The sequence below is a fragment of the Gadus macrocephalus genome, chromosome 10 (genome assembly GCF_031168955.1).
Source record: "Gadus macrocephalus chromosome 10, ASM3116895v1".
Taxonomy (NCBI): domain Eukaryota; kingdom Metazoa; phylum Chordata; class Actinopteri; order Gadiformes; family Gadidae; genus Gadus; species Gadus macrocephalus.
Genome location: NC_082391.1, coordinates 8,838,490 through 8,848,998, shown reverse-complemented (window position 1 = coordinate 8,848,998; position 10,509 = coordinate 8,838,490). Strand labels below are relative to the sequence as shown.

The 10,509-nt window shown below is 43.2% G+C and overlaps 1 protein-coding gene and 1 long non-coding RNA gene across 2 annotated transcripts in view; one reads left to right on the top strand and one right to left on the bottom strand.

Annotated features, from left to right (window-relative positions):
• LOC132466509 (uncharacterized) overlaps positions 1 to 667 on the bottom strand; it is a 5,576-nt gene extending 4,909 nt beyond the window's left edge. Inside the window, exon 1 of the mRNA XM_060063760.1 lies at positions 111 to 667. The gene's annotated coding sequence lies outside the window, so the exon portion shown is untranslated. The remainder of the gene's footprint in view (positions 1 to 110) is intronic.
• A 535-nt stretch (positions 668 to 1,202) lies between these two features.
• LOC132465634 (uncharacterized) lies at positions 1,203 to 2,650 on the top strand. Its single transcript, XR_009527646.1, has 5 exons — positions 1,203 to 1,341; positions 1,425 to 1,933; positions 2,048 to 2,083; positions 2,217 to 2,285; positions 2,424 to 2,650. It is a non-coding gene; the product is annotated as an uncharacterized LOC132465634 (long non-coding RNA).
• Positions 2,651 to 10,509: the final 7,859 nt, after the last annotated feature.

Below are 10,509 nucleotides of genomic sequence, written 5' to 3'. Positions count from 1 at the left end.
CCGCAAAGCTTTTCTGTGGCAAAATGGCGGCCTGCATCAAAAGCAAACCGCCAAAGCAACCATGCCAACGTAATACAATAAACATAATTATCCATTTCATAAGGACTTACCTTGACAACGAACTTCTTTGGTTGAACCGCAAAGTTGAAAGACAGAACGTACTCGTATGAATCCGCTCACAATATTAATCCGTGGAAAGGAGAGCAAAAGGGTCAATCTGAACAAAGATGTCTCAAGCAGAGAAAATCCGAACAGAGTGAGCCGTGCCGTGCGTCGCTGACGATAGTCATTCAACTCGCGAAGCACCATGGGAGTATGCCACGCCCACACCTCTACAGATGTTGTAGATGTGTTTCTCTGCTCTTCATACCGGACAACATCTCCTGACTTCTTGCTCGCCAAAGTAAAAAAGATAAGATTGACGGATGTCCAAAACGGGAAGACTGAATAATACAGTTGGTATTCCATATGAATATTCCAATTTAACAAACCATACACGGATTCGGAAATACCTTAATTTCATGATTTGGATTGTGGCTTTCAATAATAGCTAGCCTACTGTGTGTACCTCGTCACGCACTCAAGGGCGTACACCACGCCCACACCTGAGCCTTGCCCACACCTGAACAGATGGAGACTACTATATGAAACCTCACTTGCCCTGAGCAATCTTCTGGACAACACCCCTACACTCTTCTTGCCTCGTCCCGTCTCGACTCGCCTCGTCTCAGCTTTTTTGTTCTCACAGTTAAAAAGGTAAGATTGAAATTTCTGTAAGAATTCAAATAAACGAATTGGCGGATGTCCAAAACGGGAAGACTGAATAATACAGTTGGTTTGTTTTGTTTGCGTGATACAACCGCAATGAATGCCGGGAAAAGCCCGCAAATTCAAATCAAACAATGGACATAGAGGCAGAGAACTCCGTGTATGGTTCGTTCATTGAATATTCCAATTTAACAAACCATACACGGATTCGGAAATACCTTATTTCATGATTTGGATTGTGAATAATAGCTAGCCTAGCGATCATCTACGAATTCAAATAAACGGATAGACAGAGGCAGAACTCCGTGTCTGCCTCTTTGTCCATCGTGTTATTTGAATTCGCGTCCCTTTTCCCGGCATGCATTGCGGTTTTATCAAACTTTCACGGAAACATAACAAGCAACTGTAATATTCAGTCTTCCCGTTTTGTATGTATACCAGCGTTAATATTTAATTGTAATGTTTTTTATTTTCAACAGAATAATGACTGGTATTCGTAAGTCCCCGGCGGACTTTGCATCCTCCGATCACCCGGATACCATTGCCATGAGGGATCTGGCCTCCAAGAACTATGTAAGTTATCAAGATTTGCGTCTTTGCAAGCCTGAATGAACAAAATTCCATTTAATACTAACATAGCATTTTTTTTATAATAGCACATTTGTGTAGATGACGTCTACACAAAGGAGCAGAAAATGGAGCACGCCTATGCGTTTGGGGTGATGGTCTGCAACCAGACCATACGGTACACCGAGCAGGCGAAGGAATCCGAGAAAGTGCACAGGAAGCAGCTTGAGTACCTGCGGAGGGAGGTCAAACGACTTGGACAGGATCTCAGGACATCCCAGGCCAGCTTGTCTGCCACACAAAACGGTAAAAATGAATGCAGATTACCAACCAAAACAACTTAATTACATGAAGGCCTTCAGCCAACTCCCAACTACAGAACACTCAGACATATTTATATTATGCCTATGTGTTTTAATTTGGTTGGAGATTTCAAATCTTATGATTTTACCCATTAGACTATATTTACCAACTCATTTATTAACCTAGCTTACAAAATGTGCATCCCAATCCAAATGACGATTACAAACGGAATATTAACATGACTCTCATTCCTATCTAGAACTTGATGACCTCCACTGCACGAACGCCTCCCAAGGTATGACAATACTTAATATTGATAAACAGCCATAATTATATTATGGCTATGTGATTTAATTTGGTTAGAGATCAGTCCAAATGACTAATAACATTTGTTTTAATTCCTATCTAGAAGTGAACGACCTGGACTGCACGACCGCCTCCCAAGGTATGACAATACATGGTGTTAATATGAATTTGACATCAGATGCTGATTCCTCCCAATATGGATTTGATTTGTCATGCATAACACCTATTAGCCAAATGTGAAAAATAATCAAAACAATCTTTCCTCCCATCAGATACTGATACCCCGCAATTGTGTTCAACCAGAGACAACGATGACATCATGGACGAGAACGGGAATGGAGGTACACCTTCTTCTTTTAAATGTCTGTCAGTGGTTATAAAAATCCATGCAGGCTTTATGTCCATGTAACCTGCATGACTTTGCTAATTTTTTTAAAAAAAATACGGAAAACTGATACTTTTCTCTTTACATTTTGCAGATCTACTACCAAGCCCCTGAAAACGGAAACGGAGGACAATGTAAATGGAGTGTAAATAGAGTGATGTGTTAAGCGTGAATAAAAAATGAAAAACATTTCATATTGTTTATTTATTACACTTCATTTACACAAATTGACATCCAGAGGTGTCAAAAGTATTCACATTCATTACTCAAGTAGAAGTATAGATACTAGCGTTTAAAAATACTTCTTTAGAAGTTGAAGTATCAACTGAAGCTTTTTACTCAAATAAAAGTACCGGTTTAAAAACTACTTGAAGTAATGCAAGGGGGGACAAAAGCATAGGCCGTGCCACAGGGGCCTATAGAATTACAATCAGCTTTTTTTGCCAAGTATGCTCACACATACAAGGAATTTGGTCACTGCATTTATCCCATCTGTGAATTTGGTCACACACAGCCACTTCACCCCCAAAAACATTTTTCTAAAGGCCATCTAATGTTATTTGTTAAAATTGGTATGCATGTTTCAGACACATTGATACCCATTGAAAATGAATGCATATTAGAACAATGCAAATACATTAAAGAATATGTGTACTACTGAGCATTAACATGTGTTTCATGGAGCGGAATATATGATGACTAGTTCCCTGTAAGTATTGGAATGGTGCAAAAAGTCAAACTTCAGAGGCATGTTATCAAAAGCCTTTATTGGAACATACTGCAGCTAGTAGGCTATGTTTCAAGCTTAGCTGCAGGAATTTAAGATGTAACGAGTAAAATCTGTGTGTATAACATTTTGGACTGTGGGAGGTTCAGTGTGGGAGTTATAGCCCCAAACGCGTATTCCTTGGTATACCGCCACCTAGTGACCGGCGTGTCTGGATTTGGTTATCTGAGTATCTTTGCCGTACCTGGATCTAGTCATGCAATTCGCGTGTCGGCACCATTTACGGTTTGGGGTGTGGGCCCACTTTTAAGGAGGTAAGAATAACAAGAAGTGTGCATTTCGCCGGCACGAGTTATAGCCCCAAACGCGTATTCCTTGGTATACCGCCACCTAGTGACCGGCGTGTCTGGATTTGGTTATCTGAGTATCTTTGCCGTACCTGGATCTAGTCATGCAATTCGCGTGTCGGCACCATTTACGGTTTGGGGTGTGGGCCCACTTTTAAGGAGGTAAGAATAACAAGAAGTGTGCATTTCGCCGGCACAACGCGAAGCATTTGTTCAAAACAAATGGGCACGGCGTGTGCCAAAAGATGCAGCTGACTCCAGTGAATCTGTGGATATAAAGGTTTTGACTGTGGGAGGTCCGGTGTGGGAGTTATAGCCCAAAACGCGTTTCCAGACCATTCCATTGGCAAATTAGGAGACATACAATGTCGTAGTTTTTTGGCGCCGCCTTGTGGCGAAATTTTCCGAAGACAATTTTACTTTTCCAAATAACTCCCGCCCACATTAATAATTCTTGGCCATATTTTCTATATAGACTCGGGATTACCCCTTGATGGTTCCCTTATAGTTTGAAGAACATTCCTCAGGCCAATTAGAAGATATACAATTTCCTCGTTTATTGCGCCCCCTAATGGCGAAATATTCCGAATTTTTTATCGAACGCCATTAAGGGTAGCGCTAACATGTGTCTAAGATTTGGACTCGATCCGACGTCTAATATCTTTTGTTTCTGGATTTTAGATTTTCGACTTAAAACGTAGCTAAGCGACAAATATTCAAAACGCTACCGTTTCGTCGTCGAAGGTCGGATCAAAAAACTGTCTATTATTTCTTTGCGTGTGCGTCTGAAGATGCCGTGTGCAAAGTTTGGTGTCGATTGGTCAAGAAATGTGGGAGGAGTAGGGAAAAGGCAGTTTTGCGGTTTTCGTGATTTTGCGAAAAAAAATTATAGACGCAAATGGGCGTGGCCTATGCCAAAAGATGCAGCAGACTCCAGTGAATATGTGCGTACAAGTTTTTAACTGTGGGAGGTTCGGTGTGGGAGTTATAGCCCCAAACGCGTATTCCGTGGTATAGCGCCACCTAGTGACCGGCGTGTCTGGATTTTGTCGTCTGCGTAGTCCGAAGAGATCTGGATCTAGTCATGCAATTGGCATGTCGGCACCATTTACGGTTTGGGCTGTGGAGTCACTTTTAGGGGGGTAAGTATAACTAGAACTGCAAGCAGTTATGCAGGGGTCCAAGAAGTGTGCATTTCGCCGGCACAACGCGGCAAGAAATGTGCATTTCGCCGGCACAACGCGAAGCATGTGTTGAAAACGCTACCCTGAACCTGTGGATGCAAAGGATTTGACTGTGGTAGGAGTAGCGAGAAGTCAGTGTAGCGTTTTCGCGGCAAAATTTTGTAGAAGATGTACAATTTTCTCGTTTATTGCACCCCCTAATGGCGAAATTTTCAGATTTTTTTATCGAACGACATTAAGGTTAGCACCAACATGTGTGTACAATTTGGACTCGATCCGATGTCAGATTTTAATTTTTTGGGATTTTGGATTTTCCACGTCTAATTTAGCTAATAAACAAATATTCAAAACTCTACCGTTTCGTCGTCGAAGGTCGGATCAAAAAACTGTCTATGATTTCTGTGCGTGTGCGTCTGAAGATGCCGTGTGCAAAGTTTGGTGTTGATTGGTCAAGAAATGTGGGAGGAGTAGCGAAAAAACAGTTTTGCGGTTTTCGCGATTTTGCGAAAAAAAATTATAGACGCAAATGGGCGTGGCCTATGCCAAAAGATGCAGCAGACTCCAGTGAATATGTGCGTACAAGTTTTTGACTGTGGGAGGTTCGGTGTGGGAGTTATAGCCCCAAACGCGTATTCCTGGGTATAGCGCCACCTAGTGACCGGCGTGTCTGGATTTTGTCGTCTGCTGAGTCCGAACAGATCTGGATCTAGTCATGCAATTCGCGTGTCGGCACCATTTACGGTTTGGGCTGTAGTACCACTTTCAGGGGGGTAAGAATAACTAGAACTGCAAGCAGTTATGCAGGGGTCCAAGAAGTGTGCATTTCGCCGGCACAACGCGAAGCATGTGTGCAAAACAAATGGGCACGGCGTGTGCCAAAAGTTGCAGCTGACTCCAGTGAATCTGTGGATATAAAGGTTTTGACTGTGGGAGGTTCGGTGTGGGAGTTATAGCCCAAAACGCGTTTTCAGAACATTCCATTGGCAAATTAGGAGACATACAATGTCTTAGTTTTTTGGCGCCGCCTTGTGGCGAAATTTCCGAAAACAATTTTCCTTTTCCAAATAACTCCAGCCCACATGAATAATTCTTGGCCATATTTTCTATATAGACTCGGGATTGCCCCTTGATGGTTTCCCTCGAGTTTGAAGAACATTCCTTAGGCCAATTAGAAGATATACAATTTCCTCGTTTATTGCGCCCCCTAATGATGAAATATTCCGAATTTTTTATCGAACGCCATTAAGGGTAGCGCTAACATGTGTCTAAGATTTGGACTCGATCCGACGTCTAATATCTTTTTTTTCTGGATTTTAGATTTTCGACTTAAAACGTAGCTAAGCGACAAATATTCAAAACGCTACCGTTTCGTCGTCGAAGGTCGGATCAAAAAACTGTCTATTATTTCTTTGCGGGTGCGTCTGAAGATGCCGTGTGCAAAGTTTGGTGTCGATTGGTCAAGAAATGTGGGAGGAGTAGGGAAAAGGCAGTTTTGCGGTTTTCGCGATTTTGCGAAAAAAAATTATAGACGCAAATGGGCGTGGCCTATGCCAAAAGATGCAGCAGACTCCAGTGAATATGTGCGTACAAGTTTTTAACTGTGGGAGGTTCGGTGTGGGAGTTATAGCCCCAAACGCGTTTTCCCTTGGTATAGCGCCACCTAGTGACCGGCGTGTATGGATTTTGTCGTCTGCGTAGTCCGAAGAGATCTGGATCTAGTCATGCAATTTGCGTGTCGGCACCATTTACGGTTTGGGGTGTGGGCCCACTTTTAGGGGGGTAAGAATAAAAAAAACTAGAACTGCAAGCAGTTATGCAGGGGTCCAAGAAGTGTGCATTTCGCCGGCACAACGCGACAAGAAATGTGCATTTCGCCGGCACAACGCGAAGCATGTGTTGAAAACGCTACCCTGAACCTGTGGATACAAAGGATTTGACTGTGGTAGGAGTAGCGAGAAGTCAGTGTAGCGTTTTCGTGGCGAGATTTTTTAGAAGAAATACAATTTCCTTGTTTATTGCGCCCCCTAATGGCGAAATTTTCCGAATTTTTTATCGTACGACATTAAGGTTATCTACAACATGTGTGTACAATTTGGACTCGTTCCGATGTCTAATTTTGGATTTCTTTGGATTTTTGATTTTCCACGTCTAATTTAGCTCATAAACCAATATTCAAAACGCTACCGTTTCGTCGTCGAAGGTCGGATCAAAAAACTGTATACGATTCCTTTTCGTGTGTGTCTGAAGATGTCGTGTGCAAAGTTTGGTGTTGATTGGGCGAGAAATGTGGGAGGAGTAGGGAAAAAACAGTTTTGCGGTTTTCGCGATTTTGCGAAAAATATTCATCGACGCAAATGGGCGTGGCCTAGGCCAAAAGATGCAGCAGACTCCAGTGCATCTGTGTGTACAAGTTTTTGGACTCTGGGAGGTTCGGTGTGGGAGTTATAGCCCCAAACGTGATTTTCTTGTTATAGCGCCACCTAGTGGCCGGCATGTCTGGATTTTGTCGTCTACGTAGTCCTCACGGATCTGGAACTAGTCATGCAATTGGCGTATGTGCAACATTTACGGTTTGGGCTGTGGTACCACTTCTACCTGGGAATAATAATAACAAGAAGTGTGCATTTCGCCGGCACAACGCGAAGCATGTGTTCAAAAATTTAGAAACGGCGTATGCCAAAAGATGCAGCTGACTCCAGTGAATCTGTGGATATAAAGGCTTTGACTGTGGGAGGTTCGGTGTGGGAGTTATAGCCCAAAACGCGTTTTCAGAACATTCCATTGGCAAATTAAGAGACATACAATGTCTTAGTTTTTTGGCGCCGCCTTGTGGCGAAATTTCCGAAGACAATTTTCCTTTGCCAAATAACTCCCGCCCACATTAATAATTCTTGGCCATATTTTCTATATAGACTCGAGATTGCCCCTTGATGGTTTCCCTCGAGTTTGAACAACATTCCTTAGGCCAATTAGAAGATATACAATTTCCTCGTTTATTGCGCCCCCTAATGGCGAAATTTTCCAAATTTTTTATCGAACGTCTTTATGGTTAGCACCAACATCTGTGTAACATTTGGACTCGATCCGATGTGTAGTTTTGGATTTTTTCTGGATTTTGGATTTTTCACGTCTAATTTAGCTAATAAACCAATATTCAAAACGCTACCGTTTCGTCGTCGAAGGTCGGATCAAAAAAGTGTCCGAGGATTTCTTTGCGTGTGCATCTGAAGATGTTGTGTGCAAAGTTTGGTGTTGATTGGTCAAGAAATGTGGGAGGAGTAGCGAAAAAACAGTTTTGCGGTTTTCGCGATTTTGCGAAAAATATTCATAGACGCAAATGGGCGTGGCCTATGCCAAAAGATGCAGCAGACTCCAGTGGATATGTGGGTACAAGTTTTTGAATGTGGGAGGTTCGGTGTGGGAGTTATAGCCCCAAACGCGTCTTTCCTTGGTATAGCGCCACCTAGTGGCCGGCGTGTCTGGATTTTGTCGTCTGCCTAGAACTCAGGGACCTGGATCTAGTCATGCAATTGGCGTGTCGGCACCATTTACGGTTTGGGCTGTGGGCCCACTTCTAGGGGGGAATAATAATAAGAACAAGAAGTGTGCATTTCGCCAGCACAACGCGACAAGAAATGTGCATTTCGCCGGCACAACGCGAAGCATGTGTTCAAAACGCTACCGTGAACAACCTGTGGATATAAAGGTTTTGACTTTGAGAGGTTCGGTGTGGGAGTTTCGGCCCCAAACGCATTTTCCGCCACCGTTTAGTCGTAGACGGTTGGATCAAAATTGTTTTTACTGATTTGCATGGCGAAACATATATTCAAAACGCTACCGTTTCGTCGGCGATGGTCGGATCAAAATACTTTTATGGATTTCTTGTCGTGTGCGTCTGAAGACGTCGTGTGCAAAGTTTGGTGTCAATTGGGCAAGAAATGTGGGAGGAGTAGCGAAAAGTCAGTTTAGCTGTTTTCGTGATTTTGCATAAAGAAAATACTGACGTAAATGGGCGTGGTCTATGCCAAAATATACAGCTGACTGCAGTGAATCCGAGCGTATAACGTATTTGACTGTGGGAGCTTCGGTGTGGGAGTTATAGGCCAAAAGCCGCTTTTTCAGAACATTCCATTCTCCAATTAGGAGATAGACAATGTCGTCGTTTATTGCGCCCCCTTAGGGCGTAATTTTCCGAATTTTTTATCGAACGACATTAAGGTTAGCACCGACATGTGTGTAGAATTTGGACTTGATCCGATGTCTAATCTTTGATATTTTTGGATTTTTGATTTTTCACGTCTAATTTAGCTAATAAACCAATATTCAAAACGCTACCGTTTTGTCGTCGAAGGTCGGATCAAAAAAGTGTCTAAGATTTCTTTGCGTGTGCGTCTGACGATGTCGTGTGCAAAGTTTGGTGTTGATTGTTCAAGAAATGTGGGAGGAGTAGGGAAAAGGCAGTTTTGCGGTTTTCGCGATTTAGCGAAAAATATTCATAGACGCAAATGGGCGTGGCCTAGGCCAAAAGATGCAGCAGACTCCAGTGCATCTGTGTGTACAAGTTTTTGACTGTGGGAGGTTCGGTGTGGGAGTTATAGCCCCAAACGCGTATTCCTTGGTATAGCGCCACCTAGTGACCGGCGTGTCTGGATTTTGTCGTCTGCTTAGTCCGAACAGATCTGGATCTAGTCATGCAATTTGCGTGTCGGCACCATTTACGGTTTGGGGTGTGGTATCACTTTTAGGGGGGTAAGTATAGGAACTAGAACTGCAAGCAGTTATGCAGGGGTCCAAGAAGTGTGCATTTCGCCGGCACAACGCGAAGCATGTGTTCAAAACAAATGGGCACGGCGTGTGCCAAAAGATGCAGCTGACTCCAGTGAATCTGTGGATATAAAGGTTTTGACTGTGGGAGTTTTGCGGTTTTCGCGATTTTGCGAAAAATATTCATAGACGCAAATGGGCGTGGCCTATGCCAAAAGATGCAGCAGACTCCAGTGCATCTGGGGGTATAACGATTTTGACTGTCGGAGGTTCGGTTCAGAGTTATAGCCCCAAACGCGTCTTTCCTTGGTATAGCGCCACCTAGTGACCGGCGTGTCTGGATTTGGTTATCTGAGTAGCAGTGACGGACCTGGATCTAGTCATGCAATTGGCGTGTCCGCACCATTTACGGTTTGGGCTGTGGTACCACTTCTAGGGGGAGGTAGTATAATAAACAAGAAGTGTGCATTTCGCCGGCACAACGCGAAGCATGTGTGCAAAACAAATGGGCACGGCGTGTGCCAAAAGATGCAGCTGACTCCAGTGAATCTGTGGATATAAAGGTTTTGACTGTGGGAGGTTCGGTGTGGGAGTTATAGCCCAAAACGCGTTTTCAGAACATTCCATTGGCAAATTAAGAGACGTACAAAGTCTTAGTTTTTTGGCGCCGCCTTGTGGCGAAATTTCCGAAGTCAATTTTCCTTTTCCAAATAACTCCCGCCCACATTAATAATTCTTGGCCATATTTTCTACATAGACTCGGAATCGCCCCTTGATGGTTTCCCTCGAGTTTGAAGAACATTCCTCTGGCCAATTAGAAGATATACAATTTCCTCGTTTATTGCGCCCCCTTATGGCGAAATATTCCGATTATTGTATTGAACGCCAGTAGGGGTAGCATCGACATGTGTCAAAAATTTGGACTTGATCCGATGTCTAATTTTGGTATTTTTGTAATTTTCTGCGTTTCGACGTAAAATGTAGCTAATAAACAAATATTCAAAACGCTACCGTTTCGTCGTCGAAGGTCGGATCAAAGAAATGTCAGAGGCTTTCTTTGCGTGTGAGACTGAAGATGTCGTGTGCAAAGTTTGGTGTCGATTGGTCAAGAAATGTGGGAGGAGTAGCGATAAAACAGTTTAGCGGTTTTCGCGATTT